The sequence below is a fragment of the Hoplias malabaricus genome, chromosome 11 (genome assembly GCF_029633855.1).
Source record: "Hoplias malabaricus isolate fHopMal1 chromosome 11, fHopMal1.hap1, whole genome shotgun sequence".
NCBI lineage: Eukaryota > Metazoa > Chordata > Actinopteri > Characiformes > Erythrinidae > Hoplias > Hoplias malabaricus.
Window position 1 is genome coordinate 28,508,161 of NC_089810.1, and position 13,566 is coordinate 28,521,726.

The following is a 13,566-nucleotide window of genomic DNA, read 5'->3' on the forward strand; positions in this document are numbered from 1 at the left end:
ATCAGAGTTTTATTAAAACTGTATTTTCAGTGCATTCACTTGAGAGAGAAAGACAGACGTGAAAGTTAAATTAAAGTGCCAATATGTGGGTTTTTGTAATTAGTTTAAATCATGTAAAATTGCTTTGATGTTAAAAATCTGCAAATCTAAAACAATGTGTTTGACAGTGTAGCCTATGATTATATTTGCAACTCCTTCATTTGAAAGTCAGTGAGCATTTGGTGTGTACTATAAGCCTGACTTGCTTGTAACATTTGGTTTGTTTGTATTTGTTTACTTTTAGGGAGAGAGAGATTTTGGAGAGGGAGACAGCAGAAGCCGTTCCTGGGCAGGTGGAAAGAGGACAAGGGAAAGATCTGGGAGGAGAAAAAGGAGAGTAATGCACTGACCCCTCGACTGATCTGCATCTAAGCTCAGAATACGAGAACTGTTTATTCACATTTAGATGTATAATTACAGTAAGTGAGTGAATGAATTACTGTGTTCCTCCATAGCTCCAGACTAACCTTAACATGCTCCCTATTCTCCTCACAAACATTCATCAGTTCCTCAAAGTACTCCTTCCATCCTTCAAATATCATCTCTTCATTAGTCTGCACAATACCTTCTACATTCATTATCATCCTAACATGCTGTACATCCTCACATCCTGTTCCTCTCTCATCTCGCCAGTCGATACATGTCTTTTATTCTAACCTCACTATCCATATTCTCATACAACTTTTCACGTGCATTTTCCCTAGCCTTTGTCACTTCTCCGTTTGCTTGATGCTGCATTTTTTTTTATTTCTTTAGACATCTCTCTTGAGATTCCAATTCTATTTTGTCGACCACTTCCTTCTTAAGATTTCCTGCATGATCTCCTCATTCCAGCACAAAGTCTCCTCCCTTCCTTCCTCTGTCCATACAACAAACACAGTACCTGTAGCCGATTCCCTCAATGCTTTTGCAGTCTCTGCCCATCTGTCCATCACCTCGTCCACCCCACCTAGCATCTGCCTCACCTGCTCCCTGAATCACACACCGTACTGTTCTTACTTTAACGTCCACCATCTGATCTGTGATTTAGCCCTCACCCACTTCCTTTTCTTCACCTCCAAATACATCCTACCTACCACCACCGTCTGATGATGCCTTGCTATACTTCACCCCTGCCACCACCTTACAGTCACTAAATTACTTCAGGTTGCTTCGCCTGCATAAAACATAGTCCACATGTGTAGACCTTCCTCCACTCTTAAATGTCACCCTATGCTCTTCCTTCTTCTGAAAATAAGTATTTACTACTGCCATTTGCATTTTTTGGGGCAAATTCTACCACCATATCATCTACCTCTCTCCTTTTACCAGTCATAGTGCTAACGTTCAGTGTTTCCACTCTCACCTCCACCTTCCTCACCCTCTTCTTTATTTTGTTCTTGTTCCCCCTCTCCTTCTCCTCCTGTGACCAACAGTATCCCAATTTCCACTGGTACACTGGCAGGAAACAATCCCAATGGTGGACGTTGTTAACTCGGGCCTTCTCTGATCCGATATGGAACTCTTGTTAGTGATCTGCATTGTTAATTTGACATAGTTTATACAAAAGATAATCTTTCTGACACAACCTTCCCTATGTATACACGCTTGGGACCAGCATTACAATGCAATGTATTTCAGTGGCTAGGTTATGATTTGTCTGCCTACATTTACGCATATTCTGAGTTTCAGGAGGACAGTACAATTGAGACGGAGGAGAGTGAAAGCACTTGATGAAGCAGCACAGAATATCATCAGTGCCACTATCAACACCAATGTATTGGAAGGTATCTCTAAACTCATCTAAAGGTAATTCTAGTATAATCTTTTCTTTTAGATTAAATTGTGCATTATGTTTTTTTTTTTTTTTTGCCTGTATAGTTCACTTAATGTTTTAAATTAGCAGCCTTTAAGCAGTTGTAGAGTAGTTATTTGTAATATAAGGAGTACTGGTAAAATTCAGCTTTTTATTTTTATTTTCTGCTAAATGCTAATGTGTTTTTAAAACTTTTCAATTTTTGAACTGAAGCTAGGTTATGCATAATATGTAGATTAAAATAAAAGATTGTGTATTCATTAAATTACACTGATAGTCTCATTTGTGGTTACCAAATATTTCATATTAAATTGTGATATTTCATTAACTGAAGGCTGTTTTACTGTTGTTTGAAATCTCTGTAGAAGGCATGCGAGGACACCGCTGACACGATGGACATGGTAGAACAAACCCACTGAGCTTCCGGTCCTGTGCTCAGCGCTGGAGCTCCGTCCTCTGACTTGGCGGTATTTAAAAAGGTTTCATATACATATAGTCACTGAAATAGGTTTTAGTGAGGCAGGTCACTGTGGTCAGTTGAAGTTAATTTCTCTGGTACAAAATTGTGATAGTTCATTGCTTTTGGGTGAGGCCTTAGGGATGGTACTGGTTACACATACTCTCAGGTCGTACGTTGTGGGGACCCTCTCAGGACGGAAGTATTGAAAAGGTTTTGGTCAAATGTGCACACACACACTGTCAGGTCTTGCATAGTGGGGTCCCCGTTTAGGGAGAAACACCTACTAAAGCAGTACACGCACAGGTCAATATACAGACAGTTTATCTGAACTACAGTGTACATTACCCCATGACTGATGTCACTGAGGGTCTAGTTTGAATTTGTTATTATTTTCTTTTCTGACACAGCTCTTTAAGCTTATATTAGTGACACACACTGTCAGGTCTAGCATAGTGGGGTCCCCGTTTAGGGAGACACACCTACTAAAGCAGTACACTCACAGGTCAATATACAGACAGTTTATCTGAACTACAGTGTACATTACCTCATGACTGATGTCACTGAGGGTCTAGTTTGAATTTGTTATTATTTTCTTTTCTGACACAGCTCTTTAAGCTTATATTAGTGACACACACTGTCAGGTCTAGCATAGTGGGGTCCCCGTTTAGGGAGACACACCTACTAAAGCAGTACACTCACAGGTCAATATACAGACAGTTTATCTGAACTACAGTGTACATTACCCCATGACTGATGTCACTGAGGGTCTAGTTTAAATTTGTTATTATTTTCTTTTCTGACACAGCTCTTTAAGCTTATATTAGTGACACACACTGTCAGGTCTAGCATAGAGGGGTCCCCTTCTAGGGAGACACTCCTACTATAGCAGTACACTCACAGGTCAATATACAGACAGCGTTTCTGAACTACACTGTACATTAGCTCATGACTGATGTCACTGAGAGTTTAGTTTGAATTTGTTATTATTTTCTTTTCTGACACAGCGCTTTAAGCTTATATTAGTTACACACACTGTCAGGTCTTGCATAGTGGGGTCCCAGTTTAGGGAGACACACCTACTAAAGCAGTACACTCACAGGTCAATATACAGACAGTTTATCTGAACTACAGTGTACATTACCCCATGACTGATGTCACTGAGGGTTTAGTTTGAATTTGTTATTATTTTCTTTTCTGACACAGCGCTTTAAGCTTATATTAGTTACACACACTGTCAGGTCTTGCATAGTGGGGTCCCCGTTTAGGGAGAAACACCTACTAAAGCAGTACACGCACAGGTCAATATACAGACAGTTTATCTGAACTACAGTGTACATTACCCCATGACTGATGTCACTGAGGGTCTAGTTTGAATTTGTTATTATTTTCTTTTCTGACACAGCTCTTTAAGCTTATATTAGTTACACACACTGTCAGGTCTTGCATAGTGGGGTCCCCGTTTAGGGAGAAACACCTACTAAAGCAGTACACGCACAGGTCAATATACAGACAGTTTATCTGAACTACAGTGTACATTACCCCATGACTGATGTCACTGAGGGTCTAGTTTGAATTTGTTATTATTTTCTTTTCTGACACAGCTCTTTAAGCTTATATTAGTGACACACACTGTCAGGTCTAGCATAGAGGGGTCCCCTTCTAGGGAGACACTCCTACTATAGCAGTACACTCACAGGTCAATATACAGACAGCGTTTCTGAACTACACTGTACATTACCTCATGACTGATGTCACTAAGGGTTTACTTTGATTTTGTTATTATTTTCTTTTCTGACACAGCGCTTTAAGCTTGTATTAGTGACACACACTGTCAGGTCTAGCCTAGTGGGGTCCCTGTTTAGGGAGACACTCCTACTAAAGCAGTACACTCACATGTCAATATACAGACAGTTTATCTGAATTACAGTGTACATTACCTCATGACTGATGTCACTGAGGGTCTAATTTGAATTTGTTATTATTTTCTTTTCTGACACAGCTCTTTCAGGTTATATTAGTGACACACACTGTCAGGTCTAGCATAGAGGGATCCCCTTCTAGGGAGACACTCCTACTATAGCAGTACACTCACAGGTCAATATACAGGCAGCGTTTCTGAACTACAGTGTACGTTACCTTATGACTGATGTCACTGAGGGTCTAGTTTAAAATGGTTATTTACTTTTCTGATTCAGCTCTTTCAGGTTGTATTGGCGGTTGTATTGGTGGTATAATCTGAAATTGTTACTTGTGTCAGGACAAATGTGTCTTACGTTTTTTAATACCATGGTGTATCCATGTCAAGTCAATTTGACTCAGCAATTGTTTAACTGATGAGAGATTAAACATGTTGTAAAATGTATTGCACTTTAAATACTAATGTATTTGTGTGTGGTGTTCACCGAAATGTTTTACTGTTGTTTGAAATCTCTGTAGAAGGCATGAGAGGACACCGCTGACACGATGGACATGGTAGAACAAACCCACTGAGCTTCCGGTCCTGTGCTCAGCGCTGGAGCGCCGTCCTCTGACTTGGAGGTATTTAAAAAGGTTTCATGTCCATATAGTCACTGAAATAGGTTTTAGTGAGGCAGGTCACTGTGGTCAGTTGAAGTTAATTTCTCTGGTACAAAATTGTGATAGTTCATTGCTTTTGGGTGAGGCCTTAGGGATGGTACTGGTTACACACACTTTCAGGCCTTACGTTGTGGGGACCCTCTCAGGACGGAACTATTGAAAAGGTTTTGGTCAAATGTGCACACACACACCATCAGGTCTAGCATAGTGGGGTCCCCGTTTAAGGAGAAACACCTACTAAAGCAGTACACTCACAGGTCAATATACAGACAGCGTTTCTGAACTACACTGTACATTACCTCATGACTGATGTCACTGAGTGTCTAGTTTGAATTTGTTATTATTTTCTTTTCTGACACAGCTCTTTAAGCTTATATTAGTGACACACACTGTCAGGTCTAGCATAGAGGGTTCCCATACTAGGGAGACACTCCTACTACAGCAGTACACTCACAGGTCAATATACAGACAGCGTTTCTGAACTACAGTGTACATTACCCCATGATTGATGTCACTGAGGGTCTAGTTTGAATTTGTTATTATTTTCTTTTCTGACACAGCGCTTTAAGCTTATATTAGTGACACACACTGTCAGGTCTTGCATAGTGGGGTCCCCGTTTAGGTAGAAACACCTACTAAAGCAGTACACTCACAGGTCAATATACAGACAGTTTATCTGAACTACAGTGTACATTACCCCATGACTGATGTCACTGAGGGTCTAGTTTGAATTTGTTATTATTTTCTTTTCTGACACAGCTCTTTAAGCTTATATTAATGACACACACTGTCAGGTCTAGCATAGTGGGGTCCCCTTCTAGGGAGACACTCCTACTAAAGCAGTACACTCACATGTCAATATACAGACAGTTTATCTGAATTACAGTGTACATTACCTCATGACTGATGTCACTGAGGGTCTAGTTTGAATTTGTTGTTATTTTCTTTTCTGACACAGCTCTTTAAGCTTATGTTAATGACACACACTGTCAGGTCTAGCATAGTGGGGTCCCCTTCTAGGGAGACACTCCTACTAAAGCAGTACACTCACAGGTCAATATACAGACAGTTTATCTGAACTACAGTGTACATTACCTCATGACTGATGTCACTGAGGTTCTAGTTTGAATTTGTTATTATTTTCTTTTCTGATAAAGCTCTTTAAGATTATATTAGTTACACACACTGTCAGGTCTAGCATAGTGGGGTCCCCTTCTATGGAGACACTCCTACTAAAGCAGTACACTCACAGGTCAATATACAGACAGTTTATCTGAACTACAGTGTACATTACCTCATGACTGATGTCACTGAGGTTCTAATTTGAATTTGTTATTATTTTCTTTTCTGATACAGCTCTTTAAGGTTGTATTGGTGACACACACTGTCAGGTCTAGCATAGTGGGGTCCCCTTCTAGGGAGACACTCCTACTATAGCAGTACACTCACAGGTCAATATACAGACAGCGTTTCTGAACTACAGTGTACATTACCTCATGACTGATGTCACTGAGGGTCTAGTTTGAATTTGTTATTATTTTCTTTTCTGACACAGCTCTTTAAGCTTATATTAATGACACACACTGTCAGGTCTAGCATAGTGGGGTCCCCTTCTAGGGAGACACTCCTACTAAAGCAGTACACTCACATGTCAATATACAGACAGTTTATCTGAATTACAGTGTACATTACCTCATGACTGATGTCACTGAGGGTCTAGTTTGAATTTGTTATTATTTTCTTTTCTGACACAGCTCTTTAAGCTTATATTAATGACACACACTGTCAGGTCCAGCATAGTGGAGTCCCCTTCTAGGGAGACACTCCTACTAAAGCAGTACACTCACAGGTCAATATACAGACAGTTTATCTGAACTACAGTGTTCATTACCTCATGACTGATGTCACTGAGGTTCTAGTTTGAATTTGTTATTATTTTCTTTTCTGATAAAGCTCTTTAAGATTATATTAGTTACACACACTGTCAGGTCTAGCATAGTGGGGTCCCCTTCTATGGAGACACTCCTACTAAAGCAGTACACTCACAGGTCAATATACAGACAGTTTATCTGAACTACAGTGTACATTACCTCATGACTGATGTCACTGAGTTTCTAATTTGAATTTTTTATTATTTTCTTTTCTGATACAGCTCTTTAAGGTTGTAATGGTGACACACACTGTCAGGTCTAGCATAGAAGGGTCCCCTTCTAGGGAGACACTCCTACTATAGCAGTACACTCACATCTCAATATATAGACAGCGTTTCTGAACTACACTGTACATTACCTTATGACTGATGTCACTGAGGGTCTAGTTTGAATTTGTTATTATTTTCTTTTCTGACACAGCGCTTTAAAGTTGTATTGGTGACACACACTGTCAGGTCTAGCGTCGTAGGGACCACTTCTAGGAAGACACTCCTACTACAGCAGTACACTCACAGGTCAATATACAGACAGCTTTTCTGAACTACAGTGTATGTTACCTCATGACTGGTGTCACTGAGGGTCTAGTTTGAATTTGTTATTATTTTCTTTTCTGACACAGCTCTTTCAGTTTGTATTGGTGACACACACTGTCAGGTCTAGCATCGTAGGGACCACTTCTAGGGAGACACTCCTACTATAGCAGTACACTCACAGGTCAGTATACAGACAACATTTTCTGAACTACAGTTTACGTTACAGTGTATTTCTCTAAGTAATATGCATTTTCCCTAAGTATTTTTTTTCTTTTCCACAACTGCTGACTAGATTTTCAGCTGGTTCTGATAACTCCTCCACAGCTGCCCATAGTTTTCGGCACCTGATATCGAAGTTCACATGCATGGATGCAGCAAACTTGGCTACAAATCCCATAACACCTATCTCTACTGGTCTTGCATGTGCCTGCCACCCACGTTCTGTACAGTTCCCAAACTTTGTTCGATATTTGGACACTGAAAGCCGTGTTTGGTATTGAACCAACACAGGACACCATTTATTATATTGTTTTGAGGTTAGACTGTAAAAACTTATAGTTTGAAACAGACAGAAGCTCTGCAGGTCTCCCTTAGCCAGAGGGAGGGGCAGGTACTCCACAGAACATGCTTCTCATTGGTCCTAACTTGTATTAACTGTCAATGATTTATTTATATAAATTGTAATTAGTGAAGTATTTAAAATAGTAAAGCTATAAATGTGTCCCTAAATTTGGTTTCAGAAAGTTGGCAGCTTACAATTTCATAAATCACACTGCTTATTATTATAGAAAGAATAATTGTGCACACACACTTTTACACAGGCCCACCCAAAGATCAATTTGTGGCTATGCCACTGATGTAGTTAACGTTTAGTCATAGTTCCTAGTTTGAATAAATGTAATAATATAAACTGGACTTGCTGCCACATCAGGCCATTGGTCTCGTTACACATACAAGGCTGGGGTTTGCATTCTTGCAATTTGCTGCTGATACAATTTAAATACAAAAATTCAGGTATCTCGTTTCCACCTACCACTATCACTTCTCTCATTGAAGTGTTTGTAAAATAAAATAACTGTAGTTAGTAAGGCCTACCGATTTACATAGACTTAATATATTAACTGAAATAATAAATCTTGTAAAGTACTGTATGAAAAAATATGAGAATGACACCCTGCCTTTACGATGTTTGTTGGATGTGGCCCTTGAGTAAAAGTAATTGGGGACCCCTACTCTATTATATCTCTGATAGTGCATTTCCACCAAAAAGGAACCAGAACGGTTCCAGTTCGCAAGGTGAATTTGGAACCGTTTGGTATGTTTCCATCTACACAAACTGGTTCGTGACCTAGAAAAGTTTGTTCCCAGCTGAGTTTCAAATGCAGCGTTATTGCACTGCGGAGCTTGACAGGGTAATTTACAACGTTTCAAATAAATAAATAAAAAGAAATAAAACAGGAACACGCCCTGTTTTTTTGTTTCTGGTGCTGTTTGTGTGCGATTCCATTTGTGTTGGTCAGAGCCGCAGCTCTCGGTTACATTTCTCTGCTGTTCACAAGCTCAGCAGGACGGCTCTGAACTCGGCAACATTTACACAGTATTATATCTCACTCGGGTCTGACTTCATGGTAAACAAAGAATAAACAATGACTCTAACAATGAGTCTAACAGTCTTTGGTGCTGGTGCTGTATTCAGGCACAGCGACTCCCCTGCTAATGACGTATACCTGTTTCCCCTTTAAACGTGTAGAAACGCAGCAGTTCATTGGAAAGAACCAAGGTTCCAAGAATCAGGAATGGAACCGGTCTAGGAGCCAGAGTTCTTTTGGTGAAATAGCGCTGTGATTGACAGCAACAAATCAATGTTCTGATCGGTTAAATAAACCTCACTATATGATTGGTACAGCTAAAGCTTTCCTATTGGTACATCAGTTGGCCAATCAGGGTCAAAAATTCACAACTGTGAAAAGAGATTTACACAAGCAGCAGAGAAGTTGAATGTGTGCATTTTTTGTCACATTTGGAACATAAAGCTTTGCTCTGGTGCATTTTAAAACAATACTCACAAATGTAATGGACTTTGTAACTGCTTTTGAGCAACTACATACACGAAATTTTAACTGTGCTTGAGCAACTACATACACGTAAAACTAAAATCCACAAATGTATTGGAATGCACAAATTTAAAACAACAACTACAATAATAAATTAAATTCACAAATGTGCAAAAAAGATTTGCATTTGTAAATGAAATGTTGTGAATGTGTGAATCAGTAACTTCTCAAACGGTTTAAAATGTGCAAGAGCAAACCTTTTTAAAGTTCCAAATGTGACTGGGGGAATTTTTGAATGAGATGGAAAAATCCACACATTCTCCTTCTCTGTTGCGTGTGCGAATCTCTTTTTGCAGATGCGTATTTAAGACCCTGTTTTGACGGCCAATTGATGGACCAATAGGAAATCTTTAGCTGGACCAAGCAGATTGTGAGGTTTGTTTAACCAATTGGAACATTGATTTGTTGCTGTCAACCATAGCGCTTTTCCACAAAATGAACTCAGGTCCGCGAACCGCCACGTTTCTACGGACAGCAGAGAAATGTAAACAAGAGCCGCGGCTTTGATCAACGCACATGCAATTGCGCCTAACTTCACCAGAAACGCATAAAAATGGGGCATGTTCCTGTTTTTTCCTATTATTTATTTATATGAAACGTTGTGAATGACCCTGTCAAGCTCCACTGGGCGATAACGCTGTATTTGAAGCTCTGGGCTCTTGGTTACGTTTCTCCACTGTTCACAAGGTCAGCAGGATGCCTCTGAACTCAGCCATAGTGTCTCCATTCATGACGTATTCCTGGTTCCCCTCAAAATGTGTAGAAATGCGGTGGTTCACTGGAAAGAACCAATGTTCCTAGAATCAGGAACAGAACTGGTTCAAGAACCAGAGTTCTTTTGGTGGAAAAGCGCTATGGTTGACAGCAACAAATCCGATTGGTTAAACAAACCTTGGGATCTGATTGGTCCAGCTAAAGCTTTCCTATTGGTCCATCAATTGGCCGTTAAAACAGGGTCTTTAATTTGCAACTGCAAAAAGAGATTCGCGCACACAGCAGAGAAGGCGAATGTGTGTTTTTTTCCATCTCATTCAAAAACTCCCACTGTCACATTTGGAACCTTTAAAAAAGTTTGCTCTTGCACATTTTAAGTATTTTACTGATTCACACATTCACAACATTTCATTTACAAATGCAAATCTTTTTTACACATCTGTGAATTTAAGTTATTATTATTGTAGTTGTTGTTTTAAATTTGACGTATACATTTGTGGATTTTAACGTGTATGTAGTTACTCAAACACAGTTACAAAGTCTGTTACATTTGTGAGTATTGTTTTACAAACTCAAAATTTTTTTACCCTTTTTTGACTCCGTATTTGACTCCAGAACATTAGTGCAGAGAGTACAATGCAGTAATTACAAAGATGTTAAAATACATACAGAACAGGACCAGTAGACACAACACAGACAACAGTGTAGTTCTTCTTCTCATCAGCCTATGCCTCAAATTCTCATTGATGGGAGCTTGTCTCTTCGCTCACTGTCAGTCACAAGTCTCATACTACTGGATATTTATTGGCTGTTTGCATGGCATCAGCGATTTCTGGGCAAGCTCTTGTATCACATCTTTCAGCGGTTCACACGTAGCAATCGAGATAGTGTTGATTTGCCTCTGACCTAAGGGTTGTTCCCGTGATCCCCTAAAACAGTCTTTGACAAGAAAATCGGGGCTACAATCGTGCAGTGTGATCATATATCAGGAATCCATCAAGAAACATGTAATTGAATGATATTTATGAACGTACTTGTTTTATGAATGAGATGGATTCACTCAAGTATAAAGAAATGGTAAAAAGGTACTCTACTAAGTATTAATTACACCTGTCACAAAGGGTTTTAAAAGGTGTTTAATAATTCTGAGGCAGTAGTTATTTTGGGCATTTTTTGTTGGATTGGGAGAAAACAATTTTATCTATTTAAATTGTTATTTTAATCACTTTTTGCAAAAAAAAATAGCTAATAATCCTAATTTGGGGCTTGATACCATTTTGAGTGCCAATTTAGGTCTGTTTTCTCTTTTGCATGTTGTAAGAAAAACAGCCTTATTAAATCATGCAATTTGTGCCAAAAAAGATGTTGGTAAAAGAGAAATTTTTATTAAAATTTAGGCATAGGAAAATTTCCTTTGAGATATATATATATATATATTTTTTTTTTTTGTCACCTAGGTCCAGTGAATTCCATGGAGTGGAGAAGCTCATGTTGATGGAAAGTTCCTGGAAAGCTGTTTGTTCACTGTATACATCTGAAACAGTGGGCTCTTAAACCTGTCTCTGCAATGTTGTGATGTGATTTATATTGTTTTAAAGGTTCTGTTTTCAGACTTGATCAAAGGTCTCTCGGACCAGGCAGTTTTGATAGGAACACCTTGTGTCTATACTCACTGTTCATTTCATCAGCTCCATTTACAATGTAGGAGCATTTTGTAGTTCAGCATTTACAGAATAGTGTCCATTTCTTGTGCTGCATGCTTTGTTTACCAGATTTCACCCTGTTCTTCAATGGGCAGTACTCCTAGAGGACCCCCACCTAGCGCGATTTGTTTTGATTCCAGATACATTTCTTGGGGTGAGGTTGTGGTAGTGAAAAGCCAACCAGGGACCAAACAGTCCAGTAGTGTAGGTCCCATGCATTGCACAAGCACAATTAATGTGTTGCTCTGGTATGAGTGGATCAGACATGGCAGTGCTCCTACATGGTAAGAGTAACTAATATAATGGACAGCGAGTGTAAGTACAGTGTTCGTAATGGAGTTCTTGGTTAATATCATAGATGGACTGTCTCTTGTCAATTATTCTGAGTTTATATTGTGTGTGTTCATATTGATTTTTAATTTTCTTTAGCCTAGCTAAGCCCATCAGTTATTCAAGGTATTATTTATTTATATTGTGTTTTATTCTCTCAGTTTTTGGCTAACTTCATTGCTTCTACAGTATGTACACATCTGTGCCTATCTTTTTCAGAGTTTAATAAAAGAACAAATTAGTTCAAATAACGTTAAAGGTTAATAAATTAATCTTTAAACGAATGCATCGGCCTGGATTAGTTGTTTTTCTGCATTAATTATAGATTACACATTGTTCTCTCTCAAAATGAAATTGGTCCCCACAAAGAATGAGAACAGGTGATTTGTGTAATATTTGGTCCCCAAATATACTCCAAACCTGAAATGTCCCCACAAGTCACGAGGACGTCTGGTCAGAATCAATTTTGGTGAGATATTTGTAATTTGAAGTGATATTAAGATTCACAAGTGCATTTTGACAAAGCATGATTTTTTTCAAGTCTGTAGCACCTTGGGAAAGGGTGGACCCCACAATGTGAGTATTCCTCCAGGTGACCCCCACAATGCACAGAAACAAGTATGTGTGTGTGTGTGTGTGTGTGTGCATCTTGCAAATGTGCTAGCTAAAGTTTGTAGTGGATATGATGAATGTGTATTAATTTCTAATAAGAAATTTTGACTTTCTGAAGATGTGATTTTAAATACCCAAGCTTTCGCTAGTTTTGAGAGACATCTCTGACAAAGATCGGAATGTAAGATTAGCATCCAGAGCAGGCTCGTAAAACCTCACTCCAGGACGTTTACGACCCAAGGTCCCAGGGTCAAGAGGAGAATCTCAGCAAAGTGCAGAGAAACAAACAGACTCAAATTTGATTAAAACTGTTCTCTCACACCTTTTGAAAGATTGTTAAACAAAACAATCACAAACTTTAATTCCCATTGGTTTAAAACAATTTGAAGTTACATATGTGCACAAATGTTTGGGATTAATCCTGTTTTGACAATCAAAATAGGTGGAACTCATTTACATGTATTTAAAGTCATTTTTTTAGGGTTCAAGCACTCAGTGCGTAGAACCCTATTGTTTTTTTGTACCGGTTTTTAGGGGTCCAAGCACTGCAAGTGCTGGAGCCCTATTGTTTTTGTTCCGTTTTTTCCGCTTTTTTTTTTAGGCTTCCGAGCACAAAGTGCAAAGGAAGCCTATTGTTTTTGTTCTGATTTTTATTATTATTATTATTATTAGGCTTCCGAGCACAACGTGCAAAGGAAGCCTATTGTTTTTGTTCTGATTTTTATTATTATTAGGCTTCCGAGCACAAAGTGCAAAGG

The 13,566-nt window shown here is 38.9% G+C and overlaps 1 long non-coding RNA gene across 2 annotated transcripts; it reads left to right on the top strand.

The window, feature by feature from the left end:
• Positions 1-288: 288 nt before the first annotated feature.
• On the top strand, positions 289-12,747 carry LOC136709939 (uncharacterized). 2 transcript variants are annotated; one of them, XR_010804543.1, is made up of 4 exons: positions 289-1,827; positions 2,200-2,301; positions 4,731-4,832; positions 11,621-12,747. It is a non-coding gene; the product is annotated as an uncharacterized lncRNA (long non-coding RNA). The 2 variants fall into 2 exon arrangements; XR_010804542.1 differs by lacking the exon at positions 11,621-12,747 and adding an exon at positions 7,422-7,491.
• The last annotated feature ends 819 nt before the right edge of the window (positions 12,748-13,566 follow it).